At 44.8% G+C, this 14896-nt stretch overlaps 1 long non-coding RNA gene across 2 annotated transcripts; it reads left to right on the forward strand.

Annotated features, from left to right (window-relative positions):
* Nucleotides 1-5023: 5023 nt before the first annotated feature.
* On the forward strand, nucleotides 5024-14633 carry LOC130208432 (uncharacterized). 2 transcript variants are annotated; one of them, XR_008834415.1, is made up of 5 exons: nucleotides 5024-6313; nucleotides 7922-7961; nucleotides 8086-8173; nucleotides 10247-10341; nucleotides 12685-14633. It is a non-coding gene; the product is annotated as an uncharacterized LOC130208432 (long non-coding RNA). The 2 variants fall into 2 exon arrangements; XR_008834416.1 differs by having other exon boundaries at nucleotides 5025-6313; nucleotides 7941-7961.
* The last annotated feature ends 263 nt before the right edge of the window (nucleotides 14634-14896 follow it).

Raw genomic sequence — 14896 nt, forward strand, 5'->3', positions numbered from 1 at the left:
TGTTTGACTTATTTCTTCCTTGCTCAGTGAATTTGCTTTATTAGGTCATCTCCACAGCCTCTGATTTATTCGTTATCCATGGAGAGATGTATTAACTATGTACACCACATACTACCCTAAGCTAAAACGATGGGTCTTTCTTTACACAGATAAGTCTGGTTAGGTAAGTACGGTTTGGAAAATGAGAATTAAATTATGTCAAAGGCAACATGATTTCGAAAAGCAGTTCTATAACTAGATGTTCAAATTCAAAAGACATCCAACCCCATTGAGCGAAATGAATTGTCCCTACAGAAAATCCACTTTCTCTTGACACAATTCTGTCTTCGACCTTTAAAAGTTTAAAGGTCAAAGGTCATCCCACCCAAGGCCAGATGTTTGCTGGAACCTGGCCTGAACCCAGTCGGCTCGTGTTTATTTAATCAGCTGCATCTTCCTACTGCCTCAGAGTTGTGAATGCTAAAATGTTTCAGCGGCTCATGAATTATTGATTCATAAATTATTCATCCTACTAATCGACTGTTGACTTGCCTAAATTATTCTTGCCGCTTATGGAATGTGGATAAACTATTCAGATGTAATGGCCTCGGAAACGTAGGAGGTGATTAATGCCGAGGCGTCCCAGAGGCACGACAGACTGCCACTCGGTCCGCACAGGGTTTCCTCGTCTTCGTGCTGCTCCTCTGGCTGCCTCTCATTCAATGTGTTGCCCTCTTTTTTTACTTTACATCTCCACTTTCCTCTTCTCTTTGCATAGTTTCTACTTTTTTATCATCTTTATATTCCTAGATGTCAAATTTCTACTTTTTTATCATCTTTATATTCCTAGATGTCAAATTGTCAACATTGTGATCAGGATAACCGGGTCCTTCACAAACTGATAACGGGACCCAGATCTTGTGTTGAGGTCAGAAACGGGGTGTTGTGTATGTTGTGGTGGAAGTGGCCCAGGAGAGGAAACGGCTCGTTTAGACAACTGGCTGAGGAAAATGGTTTGTAATCCAAAGGTCCTGATGGAGGTTTGTTTTCTTAGCAGATCTGGGTCCTGTTCTTTAGATGTGCCTTAACCAGCTCAGACTTCCACGCTCTTACATGTTATCCATGTGTGTAATTTGGTACATTGAAAGCAGTTTAAGGCTTGATTTGTTCATCCTTGATGAAGTTATCTTAAATAGCAGTGCACTTTTACTTAGGAATATAGGCAAAATGAGCAGAGAATTTAAATCATAGACTCTATATAAAGGTGTCTCCACTTCTTTTGACTGGACAAAAGTGAAACCAAAAAAACCTGAACATATATTGGTGTCATTAAAAGCCACTTAAAATGACGAAACCCATAACGCATTTGTTTACTTTTTAAAAAATCTAGTTCATCCTAATCTGAACTGATTGGGTATCAGGATATGATCAGAGTGCAATATGTTTTCTCTATGAAGCCCTTTGATGCTAATCTTAGGCTATATAGGTGGAATAAAACTGACATGACTAAAATCATACTGATAGAATGAAAGTACTTGAAAACCAATGGTGCATTCTTTAAAATGTTCTCACAATATTGTGGCATGTAAAAAAAGGGGCAGACAGAGGATCGGAGGGCAGGCAGGTCAGAAGAGACACCAGCAACACGAAAGACAGGAACACGGACAAAAGACAACAATCCAATGCCGCTTGAACACTTCACTTGAATGGCTTCCCTCAGCAAGAACCAGTGTGACAGATGGGTTACATCCCTGGGTGGTTGAATGTGTCTGAAAACAGATGACAGAAGGCCCATAGTGTGAAATTAAGATGGATTGTTGTTGCCAGCTCAGTTAGCAGATGTGCGTAACATCAGACGTCAGCATGCACATTGAGCAGCTGAGCGTTCCACTTTTACTACGGCAAAACATTGAATGTGCTTCCTGTGTTGGGTATGTTGTGATGCATGGACAGCGAGTGGTCAGTTGTAGTTCCTCCTCCATGGCCTCCGTCGTGTGTCACTCCCACTTTTACGCGTGAGTATTGACAGTGGGGTCAGTGTAATATACGGAGCGAATCGGAGCCTGAATTACATTACATGTCATTTAGCAGACGCTTTTATCCAAAGCGACTTACAATAAGTGCATTTCAACCAAGAGTATAAACTAAGAACGACAAGAATACAGGAAGTAACATTTCCTCAACTCAGTCGAACTACAAAAGGACCATAATAAGTGCTATCCCAGAATTGCAGGGTCGTCTCCTGGGAAGGGCCGTGAGGTTTGGCGTTGAGGTGATACGCTCCAATAAAGGAGGGAGCCTCACGGGTCGTATGTGTAGAAAAAAAACCCCGGAGCTCAACAATCAGATTTCTTGAATTACTCAGAACTATATGTGGCCACAACATCTATGAGACGCTCAATTCCTAAATCACTACACTCACTATCCATCATTAAACAGCAACTCATTGAAACAGTGCAGATTTGCAAGGACATGTTATTTATAAAGAAGCATTCAGACATGAGGCCATTCAGGGAATCGACCGTTGGAAAAAGATGTAGCTGAACAAAGGGGTGCTCTAATGCTGGTGGGGCTGTCCAAAAAAAAGATCTGATCATTATTTATTTACAAAGCAAAAACATCGGTGGAGTTTAAGATGGGCAGATTTAGAAATGTTGTTGGGAAACGGGACTAGATCACAACTTGATAAATGGATGGAAATAATATAGAGTGAGAAGGAACAAACATTACTACTACGAATAGTGTTGTTGCAAGAATAGTTTAAATGTCAGGACCAAGGACCGAGGGGTTTTAGAAGTTGAGGGCTTCACGGTCACGGTTAGCCGTTGGTTGGTGGACTACAAGTTTCAAGTCACAAATTTGGCATAATGGCCGTGCCCATTTTGCTTTTGGTGGCAGAAGTGAACATATTTTGTAAAGGGGGTGGAGCTCATGTCGGAGCAGGCGATGAGTGGGCCCAGGTACTGTTAGCACAGCAAACGCTTAATTCCCAGCTAACACTAGTACTAGCTAGCTAGCATTTTGCAATACTAATTTTGATTTGTGAAGAAACTGTCCAACAACAAAGATGTTCTTCCCGTAAAGAGCAGAGGAGTCGCCCCCTGGAGCAATGGCTTCACTTTTCAGGTTGACGACTGGGTTTAATAGATGGGAAGTCAACTGTTATAAAAACATTTTAAGCAATTAATGCTGATTTAATTCACTTCCTCCATGGAGCTACTGGAGCTGTCATGTAAGTAATCTTCTTTTTCCTTCACAGATTGAACGCCTCTTCCTCTCCTGAGATAAAGTGACCAGGTTTTTATATATGTGTGTGTGTGTGTCTTCTGTTGAAATCAGTAGGCATTATACCAACAAACACTGTGTGTGCTGAGGTTCTGTCCCCACCTCCACCTGTCCACGCCTCCACCTCCACCTGTCCTCAACTCCACCTATCCACACCTCCACTGTTCTCCATCTCAACCTGTCCCCGCCTCCACCTGTCTCCACCTGTCCACACCTCCACCTGTCTCCACCTCCACCTGTCCTCAACTCCACCTGTCCACACCTCCACCTTTCCCCACCTCAACCTGTCCATACCTCCATCTGTCTACACCTACCTCTGTCCACACCTCCACCTTCACCCCCCCCCCCCCCCCCTGGAGAAGGGACAGGGGGAAATGGAGTCGGCCAGGACGGAGACAGAACACCGGGACAGGGAGTCGGCCGGGACTGAGACGGGACAGGGGGAACCGGAGTCGGCCGGGACTGAGTCGGATCACCAGGAAGCGGCACCGTCCGGGACGGAGACGGGACAGGGGGAACCGGAGTCGGCCGGGACTGAGACGGGACAGGGGGAACCGGAGTCGGCCGGGACTGAGATGGGACAGGGGGAACCGGAGTCGGCCGGGACGGAGTCGGATCACCAGGAAGCGGCACCGTCCGGGACGGAGACGGGACAGGGGGAACCGGAGTCGGCCGGGACTGAGACGGGACAGGGGGAACCGGAGTCGGCCGGGACGGAGTCGGATCAGCAGGAAGCGGCACCGTCCGGGACGGAGACGGGACAGGGAGTCGGCCGGGACTGAGACGGGACGGGGGGAACCGGAGTCGGCCGGGACGGAGTCGGATCACCAGGAAGCGGCGCCGTCCGGGACGGAGATGGGACAGGGAGTCGGCCGGGACTGAGACGGGACGGGGGAACCGGAGTCGGCCGGGACGGAGTCGGATCACCAGGAAGCGGCACCGTCCGGGACGGAGACGGGACAGGGGGAACCGGAGTCGGCCGGGACTGAGACGGGACAGGGGGAACCGGAGTCGGCCGGGACTGAGACGGGACAGGGGGAACCGGAGTCGGCCGGGACTGAGACGGGACAGGGGGAACCGGAGTCGGCCGGGACTGAGGCGGGACAGGGGAACCGGAGTCGGCCGGGACGGAGTCGGATCACCAGGAAGCGGCGCCGTCCGGGACGGAGACGGGACAGGGAGTCGGCCAGGACAAGGAGTCGGCCGGGACTGAGACGGGACAGGGGGAACCGGAGTCGGCCGGGACGGAGTCGGATCACCAGGAAGCGGCGCCGTCCGGGACGGAGACGGGACAGGGAGTCAGATCACCGGGAAAGGCGGTGGCTGCAGGGGCGGCGTTAAGGTTGGCGGGGGGCGGGGGGGTGCAGCGGCGAATGCAGGGGTGGCTGCAAGGGCGAATGCAGGGGCGGCTGCAGGGACGGCTGCAGGGGCGGCTGCAGCGTCAACCATTTCAATTTAATTTGGAATGGCGGCGAATGCATGGGCGGCTGCAAGGGCGGCTGCAGAGGCGTACACAGGGGCGATTGCAGGGCCGGCTGCAGCGTCAGCCATTTCAATATCATTTGGATAGGCGGTGGCTGCAGGGGCGAATGCAGGGGCGGCTGCAGGGGCGGCTGCAGGGGCGAATGCAGCGTCAACCATTTCAATATCATCTGCAGGGGCGAATGCAGGGGCGGCTGCAGGGGCGAATGCAGGGGCGGCTGCAGGGGCGGCTGCAAGGGCGGCGCTAAGGTCGGCGTTCAGGAAAAGGATATTTCTCTCCAACCTGATCACCCTCATTTGATATGGTGATACAGCATTGTGTATCTTCTCTACCAGATACGTGTCTAGTTCATCTATATCCTCTTGCAGCGTGTCATTTGTTGCTGTAAGAACCATGATTTGTTTCTCCAAATTGACTACAATAGCTTTATTGTGAACCTTATGCAGAGAAGCGGCCTGTTGTGTCTGTTTCAGCTCTTGGGCCATCTTCTCTCCCTGAGACTTGTATTCTGCCTCCACAGCCTTTTTTCTCTGGAGTTCCACATTTGTCTTTTTGAGAGTCTCAGAGACCTGTATATTGTCCTTTCTAAGAACCCGATTCTGTTCCTCCAACTCTGCTATTGTATGTTGATTCGAAGTCCATTCCAGATTTTGTTCACATCTTTCTCTCACATGCTGCTTACTTATCTCTCTAAGTGCCAGTACCTCTTTACCCAACTGGACCATCTTATTTTTCTGAGACTTTATTTCATTCTCCAGGGCCTTGCGTTTAATTGTTTGCCTACGCAATAGTCTCTTTGCCTCTATGACTTTCAGCGACTGCGTCACATGTGTTGTGCAGATATTACCACGGCAGTTGTTTAATGCCTCTTTCGATCGGACAACGATGTGTGGGCTTGGGCTGATTTCTCGTGGATTCAACCATGTTACTGTTGCTGTGTGCACGCTGGATTCTGGATTCAATCTTTTTCTTTTTCCTGGCTGCATGCTTGATTCTGAATATTCCACATTGATTTCTGGATTGGATCTTTTTCTTTTTGCTGGCTGCACGCCGGATTCTGAAGTTTCCAGCTTGATTCCCTTTGGATCGGGTGCCTGGTTTTCCTCTTTGCTTTCGGCAAAACCAAACATGTTTTTCAAACGCTTAAGCATTGTTGGAATAAATCTTGATCAATGGTCTCTGAAATTAATCTTATCTTATACGTCCACTTGTACAAGAAAAAACTGCACCTCTATGGCTACTGGCTATACCTACTCCGATATATAGAAAAAAAGATCAAGGTCACCTTCATGACAAGGGACTCTATGACGTCAATGGAATGCGCTTTGATCTGGCTCCGCCATGTGAGTGAAGTCTCATTCATTGGTTCTCGCGAGATCTCATGCCTCAGTCTACCAACACATTCACCGTAAGCTACAGTTTTACATTGTTAGCTGCTAATGTTGTACAACTTTAGCTATCGAGCAGGGGACCGGGAGCTTTCCGCCAGCTGAACCAGAGTGGATACCGGAGAAAACCCCGCTGTGTCGGCTGGGTACGATGTCGGTAAACAGGCATTTTGGTCACGTAAGTTTACCGTAAGCCCGGTGTTACGTGTATAGCCGTTAGCTCACTCGCGTCACAACAGCCCGCGGTGCACCCGTTAAGTGAGGTGTTTCCCGTTTGACGGCGGCATGTGTGTCCGGCGGTATAGCTCCGTGTTCTCTTCCTATGTTCAACACCCGTCTAACTGCGACAACAACAGACGCGTTCGGTTCAAAGTCGCCAGTTAACACGGTCGCTTCTTAAACCGTAACACCGGGAACGCATTCAAAGCCTGAACCCTCTCCCCGGATACAGTGTCCTATTCCCAGCAATGACAAACAATTGTTATTGGGAAATGAGACTGTTGTGTTGTTGTCGATGTGCTCCGCGGTTGTCCGGTTTAAGACTGGCAAATCAGTCCTGATTTGCCAGTCCTGCCACTCTAAATGTAACAACTTTAGGATATGATAAAGCCCTCTACGACGAACTCGTCACGAGGTCCCAAATAAAACAATCAATAAAACAATTAATAAAACGAATGATGCCTTCAAGCTTCAGTTCACTTCTCGTGAAGTCTTGCATAACAGCATCTTGTCATCGGTGTGAATGTGTGTGTGTACATGTTGACGTGCTTCGAGTGGTTGGAATACGTATACATATATATAAAAGCAAGTCTATTCACCATCTACCTGCCTCGGCCCCGCGCCTGGAGTTCAGTAAAGTTAGAAAGATATAAACAGATTCGGACTTCCCGGCTCAATAGCGCTCTCACAAAACGGAGTTAAAACACAAACAACACCTCTCTGTGACCGTAGTGATGTCGACAACAAGCTACAACCTTCACAACCAAAAAAAGACGGTCTCCGAGATCGATGAATAACGTTGGTCTCAATGTGCGATCCGCTGTGAGACCTAAGCCCAGGGACCGTCTGCAAAAAGCAATCCAGAAAAAACGTATTCCAAAAATATTCAACATCTCCCCTGAAAGATTGTGTAGGCTGACATAACGTATACCATACGTCAAATGGCCACCCTGTGTTGTACTACAGCTGTTATTTTGAAAAAAACTCATCTTAAATAATTATTATGAATTTTATTTAATATTCTATGGAAAAAATCTTCAATAGCTTCACTGTTATCAAGTGTAGAGTGAACCCATTCATTTCCTACATCAATGGGCTCCACATGAGTGGACTACACCTCTTACTTTGGAGAAAAAAGATTTTGAATAATTATTATTAATATTTTTTCAGATTTTATGGAAAACATCTTCAATAGCTTCACTATCAAGTGTAGAGTGAAATCATTAAATAACTCTCAATGGGATCCATGAGTGGACTACACCTCTTACTTTGGAGAAATGTGTTTTAAAATAATTATAAATATTTTGTCAGAATTTATGGAAACAATCTTCAAAGTCCAAATCTGTGAATATCTTTCTGACTTTACCGAACTCCTGATTGGTTCAGGCCTTCATCATCTGTAACGATGTGTGTGTGTGTGTGTGTGTGTGTGTGTGTGTGTGTGTGTGTGTGTGTGTGTGTGTGTGTGTGTGTGTGTGTGTGTGTGTGTGTGTGTGTGTGTGTGTGTGTGTGTGTGTGTGTGTGTGTGTGTGTGTGTGTGTGTGTGTGTGTTGTGTGAGCTGTCCAGCCCTTCTGCTGTGGCTCAGGCAGAGAAGAAGAATAGAGAGGTTGGTTGATGTTTACACACACACAGAGATGCACACACACGTTCAGAGTAACGGAAAAATAAACTGCATGCCTTCAGGACAAGGTAATGTTATATCATAATATTGTGTGTGTGTGTGTGTCCAGGCTCTGTCGACTTGTCCCTCAGCTCAGGACAGGTCTGGAGGCTCACCTGGTGTCGGCCAACTCCCGATACATCCAGGCGCAACAACAGGTAACTACGGCACACACGCACGCACACACACACACACACACACAGTGCATAATTAGACGTTGCATTCAGGCGCCCCCCTCCGCCGCGTCTCTTCCTGCCAGCCGTCGGCGAGCAGCTCGCTCTCTGTGATCTCCTTTTATGAATCACCGGGACCGATGACATCATCACATAGGCCCCGCCTCCTTTCATTCACGTTAAACCACCAAACAGGTGGAGGGGCTTCAGATCTCCTCTCAACGTCTTCATCACAAATGTGCTTCAGTAAAAGTCAAAGTACATAATATTTATAAAGTACATAATATATATATATATATTCAATTCAATTCAGTTTATTTGTATAGCCCAATTTCACAAATTACAAATTTGTCTCGGAGTGCTTTACAATCTGTACACATAGACATCCCTGCCCCAAAACCTCACATCGGACCAGGCAAAACTCCCAAATAACCATTCAGGGGGGAAAAAAAGGAAGAAACCTTCAGGAGAGCAACAGAGGAGGATCCCTCTCCAGGATGGACAGGTGCAATAGATGTAATGTGTACAGAAGGATAGATTTAGAGTTAAAATACATTCAATGAATATGACAGAGTGTATGAATAGTTCATAGTAGGCATATTCCACGATGGAGACCTCCACGATCCATCAGGCAGATGGCGGTAGAGAGGAGGAGTGGGCGGAGTCTCAACAGGGCAGTGGTGTAGTCGGTAGCAGGAATTCCACGACCCAGACCTCGATGATCCATCAGGCAGATAGGATCTATGTCGTCTCATAGGGTCCGATGACCCCATGAGACGTGAAGTCACAAGGACTCCGGGGAGAAAGCAGAGTTAGGAATGTGTGATGGAGAGATGAAAATTCATCCCTAAGGAGAGAAAAAAAAGAGGAGATAGGTACTCAGTGCATCCTAAAACGTCCCCCATGCAGCTATAAGCCTATAGCAGCATATCAAGGGGCTGGCCAAGGTGAACCTGATTCAGCCCTAACTATAAGCTCTGTCGAAGAGGAAAGTCTTAAGTCTACTCTTAAACGAGGTGACTGTGTCTGCCTCCCGGACTGAAATTGGAAGCTGGTTCCATAAAAGAGGAGCTTGATAACTAAAGGCTCTGGCTCCCATTCTACTTTTTAAGACTCTAGGAACTACAAGTAGTCTCGCATTTAGTGAGCGCAGCTCTCTAGTGGGGCAATATGGTACTACAAGCTCCTTAAGATATGATGGAGCATCACCAATCAAGGCTTTGTAGGTTAAGAGAAGAATTTTAAAAGTGATTCTAGATTTTACGGGGAGCCAGTGCAGAGCAGCTAGTGCAGGAGTGATGTGATCTCTTTTCTTAGTTTTAGTGAGAATACGAGCTGCAGCATTCTGGATCAACTGGAGGGGCCTAAGAGATTTATTAGAGCAGCTTGATAATAAGGAGTTGCAGTAATCCAGTCTCGAAGTAACGAACGCGTGAACCAATTTTTCTGCATCTTTTTGAGACAAGATGTGCCTGATTTTTGAAATATTACGTAGATGAAAGAATGCAGTCCTTGAGATTTGCTTTACGTGGGAGTTAAAGGACAAGTCCCGATCAAAGATAACGCCAAGATTCTTTACAGTGGTGTTGGATGCCAGGGCAATGCCGTCTACAGAAACCACATCACCAGATAATTGATCTCTGAAGTGCTCAGGGCCGATTAAAATTACTTCGGTTTTGTCTGAGTTTAACATCAAGAAGTTGCAGGTCATCCATGTTTTTATGTCTTTAAGACATGCTTGAATTTTACAGAGTTGGTTGCTCTCCTCTGGTTTTATCGATAGATATAGTTGAGTATCATCTGCATAACAATGAAAGTTTATGGAGTGTTTCCTGATAATATTGCCCAAAGGAAGCATGTATAAGGTAAATAAAATTGGTCCAAGCACAGAACCTTGTGGAATTCCGTGATTAATGTTGGTGGTTATCGAGGCGTATAAAGTACATGTATATATATATATATATATATAAAACTCATAAAGTATCAAATACATATACATCAAGTATATAATATATATAGAGTATATAAAGTATATAAAGTACACGTCCTCTTCTTCAGCATGTTGGGCGACTTCGGGGACGAGATGGACCAGACGTCGTCCCGCATGGACTCAGTCCTCAAGAAGCTGGAGAAGGTGTCCCACATGACCAGCAGTGAGTCCACACACACACACACACACATACATACACATACATACACAGACAGACAGACAGACGCAGTATCATTTAAATGGAGGTAGAAGGCATGTTAAGGCTGTGTGGTGGACAGATGTATGAAGGTCAACCTTAAAGGGACAGTATGGATTATTTAAATTAGGGGCGGCTGTAGCTCAGTGGGGTAAGAGGGTCGTCCTGCAACCCCAAGGTTGTCGGGTCGATCCCCGCTCTCCCCATTAGTTGCAAGTCGAAGTGTCCTTGAGCAAGGCACTGAACCCCCAGTTGCTTCCCGGGCGCATCACTGCAGCCCACTGCTCCTTAATAACTAAGGATGGGTTAAATGCAGAGAACTAATTTCCCCTTGGGGATTAATAAAGTATATATCTGTCATCTAAATGGGGGTTTGTGTGAGGTATAGGGACACAACTATGATCAGTATTATTTTTGATCAATGTATAGATCATGATAATTTATTACAATACTTTATTTAATTGAGGGACGAAATACTTGCTTTTAAACTTTGACATTTGAATAAACAGAGGCCATGTTATTGTACATTCCTCCAATCTGTCTGTTGTCAGGTATCTGTATGTCTTGCCTTTGCTGGTCGACCTTTCACTCTACCTGCATGTATGTCTTCTGTTGTTGTTTGGCTGTGTCTGCTGTCATATATTGTATTTACTCTGCATGCTTTTATGTTCTGTGTCTCTGACTTGGATGTTTTTATTCTGTACATTTTAACATAGTTCTCCCTTTATTTTATTTACTTTGTCCGTTTTGAATTTGAGTCTTCTTGTTGCATGTCTTGTTTGTATTTGGCAATGTCTAAGAGTACTCACTATTCTCATTAATGGTTTGTGTACCCATTGGAAAGCGTAAATATTGTACAAACATTGTATGTGTAATTTTATGTTTTTGTTTTATGACATCTACCTATTGGGACAATATATCAAAAACAGCCTCTTGGCTAACTGGCACATTTACAGAAATGTTTTTATTAATGTTGTAACTACATGTTTAATGCTCACGCCACGACTTCATTTCTCGTTAATCATCAATCTTATAAATGTCGGATATTTTCTAAGATTGCTCTTAAATTTCTGAACATCTTTCTCAAAGCAGTATTTAAAAGGTCTGTCTGTGGTGCTGACGATGCTGAACACACGTTAAAGTTTAAAGTGTCTTTAAGACATGCTACATTGTAATAATACATGCATCCCAAAGTCTTATGAACCATGCAAGAGAGCGTATTCACGTGACGTCAGAATCTCAATCGCGCCATCTTGGGGTCCACTTATTAAATGTCAGAAGAAGTTGACCTGGCTATCGTGTCCGCTGTTTGATTATCACGAGCCCAGCAACCTCATGTCCTTCTGCATTACCAAAGACAGATTTCAGCGTTTGGAATTGAATATTCGCAACGCTTTTTTACCTGATTTTACTCGCTCAACACTTTGTGGTTAATTCGCTAGTTACCCCTAGTTACCAGCACATAGCCCGGTCACATTCCTGTAAAACAGTTTTCATTTCCGCTATCGACCATGGGACATTAACAACTATTTCTGCGTTATACTTGTTGTGGAAATACCACAAATGTCGGATCATCGAGCGCCCCGTGTCTGGGTTCATATATGATCCGTAGTCGCACAGCTCCGCCTCCAGGACGAGTGTCTGGATGAAGCCGCTTCCAGCTCCTTCAGGACCAGCAGTGACTGTTTGGCTGGCCGTGCTGAGTGCTGTTCCCATGGAATCAGTGTTTTATTTTACCTTGAAATGAATCACAGAGTAAAGGCAGACATCGCTCGACGGAGTTACCATGTACATGGCTTCCTCCCAAGTTTCCATCCACAGTTCCTTTTGCGCAAGTGAAACATTGATTTTCGCTCGGCGAAAAAGCAAAAAGAGATTATTGACGAGTGTGTCAATGGAAACGTGCCCACAACCCGATGTGTCAACAGAAACACATGAGAACAGTCCTAACGCTCAGACGCCGAGTGAAGCCGGATTAGATGCATGACAAGTTGAAGTAATAGCCTGTCTTGTTGAGCTGATAAACCCATATTCTGAATCATTAGTCCCACATCCAACAGTGAGGCACAGTACCATAATCACAAGGCACGCCGCTTTGAACTGAAATTGCGTCTCCTTCAGGATATAATGGTCATTTCTAAAGAAGAGCGGCATAAAAAAAAGCAAAACAATGCCGTGCATGGACCCCAACATGGCCGCCAAAGGTTGTTGTGGTCACGTGAGTGAATACGCTCTATAGTGTCACCAATTCCCCTTCATATCAGTTGTTTTCCCCCTGTCTGCCTGGTCAATTAACTCTCATCATTTCAGATCCTGGTCACACCTGATTATCCCTCATTCCCTTCACCTGGTCCTCACGCCCATCTCACCTGCAGCCCGTTTCCTCATTAGTCTCTCACTACTTAGGTCTCCTCATTTGCATTTGTCCTTTGCTGGATTGTCTTGTGTGTTCTGATCTACCTGTGCTAACCCTGTCCCGCCGACCCTGGATTTGACCCTGGATTTGACCTTGGATTTGTTTGCCTGTTTTGACTGACCTCCCGGTTTTGACTCCCTGAAACTGGAGAAAGTATTTTGCTTGTCCATCTGATTCTGAGTCGTGCTTGTGAGTTCCAGTACCTGTAACCCTTGCAGATAGAAAAGCTTCATGCCGTTCTACATTTTTGCTGCTCGTTATGATTCATGTTCCTGGGTGGGAGTCGGTTGCAGAGAGATTTTGTTTGATTTAGCTGCTGCGTCAGGCAGAAGATACTGACATTAAACCTTAAATGATGAGAAGTGATGCTTCCTGTAGGATTCATTAATATGTCTTTTCTGCTTCACAACTGCTTTATTTAAGTTTGTCAACATAAATGACAAGCAAATGGATGACGCAGATGATCAAATATACCACCAGGACAGCTTCAGTCAGAACTGATGCTCATAAATTAGCCAGGATGGAGAAACTGACAGATGAATTCACTTTGATATTAATGTCATATTCTCATCCTCTAATTTCACACTTTTTTTTGTAATTTTACATCACTTAAATTTAAGGTCATATGATATACGATATAAGGTGATATTCGAGACTGGGAGCATTTCTGTTGCTTTTTTATGTTTATGAAAACACGATTCTTCTCATCAGGTGATTAATGTAGAACATTAAATTATTGGGCTGATGCTTTTGCGAAACACTTGGTTAAGCTTAACTAAAACAATGATTTTAAGGCTCATCACTGCCTAAGACTGGGATTCTGTAAGAAATCCGACTACCTCAGAAAGACAAATGGAACTCGCCAGTGTGGATCGACGGCTCACGACTTCATGGTGACAAATCGGGTTCGGTATCGTTTTAGGAAATATCTGATCAAAAGATATTAACTCAATACCTTTCTTGAGAGGTCATTAGAAACTGCCAACAAAGAGTACAAATATAGGAAGACATGAGAACTAATAATTCTAACACTGTTTATTTAACATCCGTATCCACCTGATAAAATACACACAAACGCAGGGGTCCGAGCATATCAGCGCAAAACACAAATACACACGCGGGCGCTGTGTTGAAGGCACCATTAGCACGCTCGGTTAGCTGAGCAGAATCTAATTCCCCAGATTGATGTGTGAAAGGTGCAGAGGGAAGATCTGATGACATCACACAGAGGGATTTAGACTTTACTGCACTATGTCTGTACAGTCACAATAGTTGTTTGTTGCTATATATATATATATATGAAGAGAACTCAGGGAAAAGTACTAAAATGCTTTTCTGGTCTCTTATTAAAAAAATATCCAAAGTCCAAAAAGTGACCAAATCATTTCTGAGTGACTTAATCCTTGTCCTTTTCTTTATTCTATATTAATTCCTGGTCATATGGTCGGTCTATCTGCCCACTATTGTGCGTGTTTAGAGAAAAGAAGCACGGGGGATCAGAGTTTAATCTCTTGTGTGGAGCACTGTAGTGTGAAGGGCCCCTCTGGAAAAGCAGAAGAGAAATACTTGGCATCATTAAAGTAACTTCTTTTAAATCACTTCTTAAACCCATTGTTATAGAACAGATTTTAAGTGATGTCGTCCTTTTATGCAGTTCTTTGGTTCCCCTAATTTAGTTTGTCTGTTTTTTCTATTTTCTATGTGTATCTTACCATTCTATTTGTTTTGCATTGATTCTCTGTAGAGCACTTTGTAAACTCTGTTTTTAAAGGTGCTATATAAATAAAGTTATTAGGGTCCTCGTCGACTTCGTCGTAGAGGAACCTATTGTTATTGTAACGATTATTATTATTATTACGCTTTGTCGTTCTTCAAGCGTGTCCCCTGCACATCGTACGCCCCAGCAGAGTGAAATTCCACATGCAGAAGCAGACTGGTGAAAATTTTCATATTATTGAGTTTTCGTATTAGTACATAAAGAAATGGCTCTATAGCGCCCCCTACAAACTTTCTTTTTCAGTAGCAATAGTTTTCTTCCCCCGATGACCGATTGACTTGAGATTTGGTCCAGAGGTCAGAATTGAGCAGCTCTACAAAAAAGCCTCT

The sequence above is a fragment of the Pseudoliparis swirei genome, chromosome 18, assembly GCF_029220125.1.
Source record: "Pseudoliparis swirei isolate HS2019 ecotype Mariana Trench chromosome 18, NWPU_hadal_v1, whole genome shotgun sequence".
NCBI lineage: Eukaryota > Metazoa > Chordata > Actinopteri > Perciformes > Liparidae > Pseudoliparis > Pseudoliparis swirei.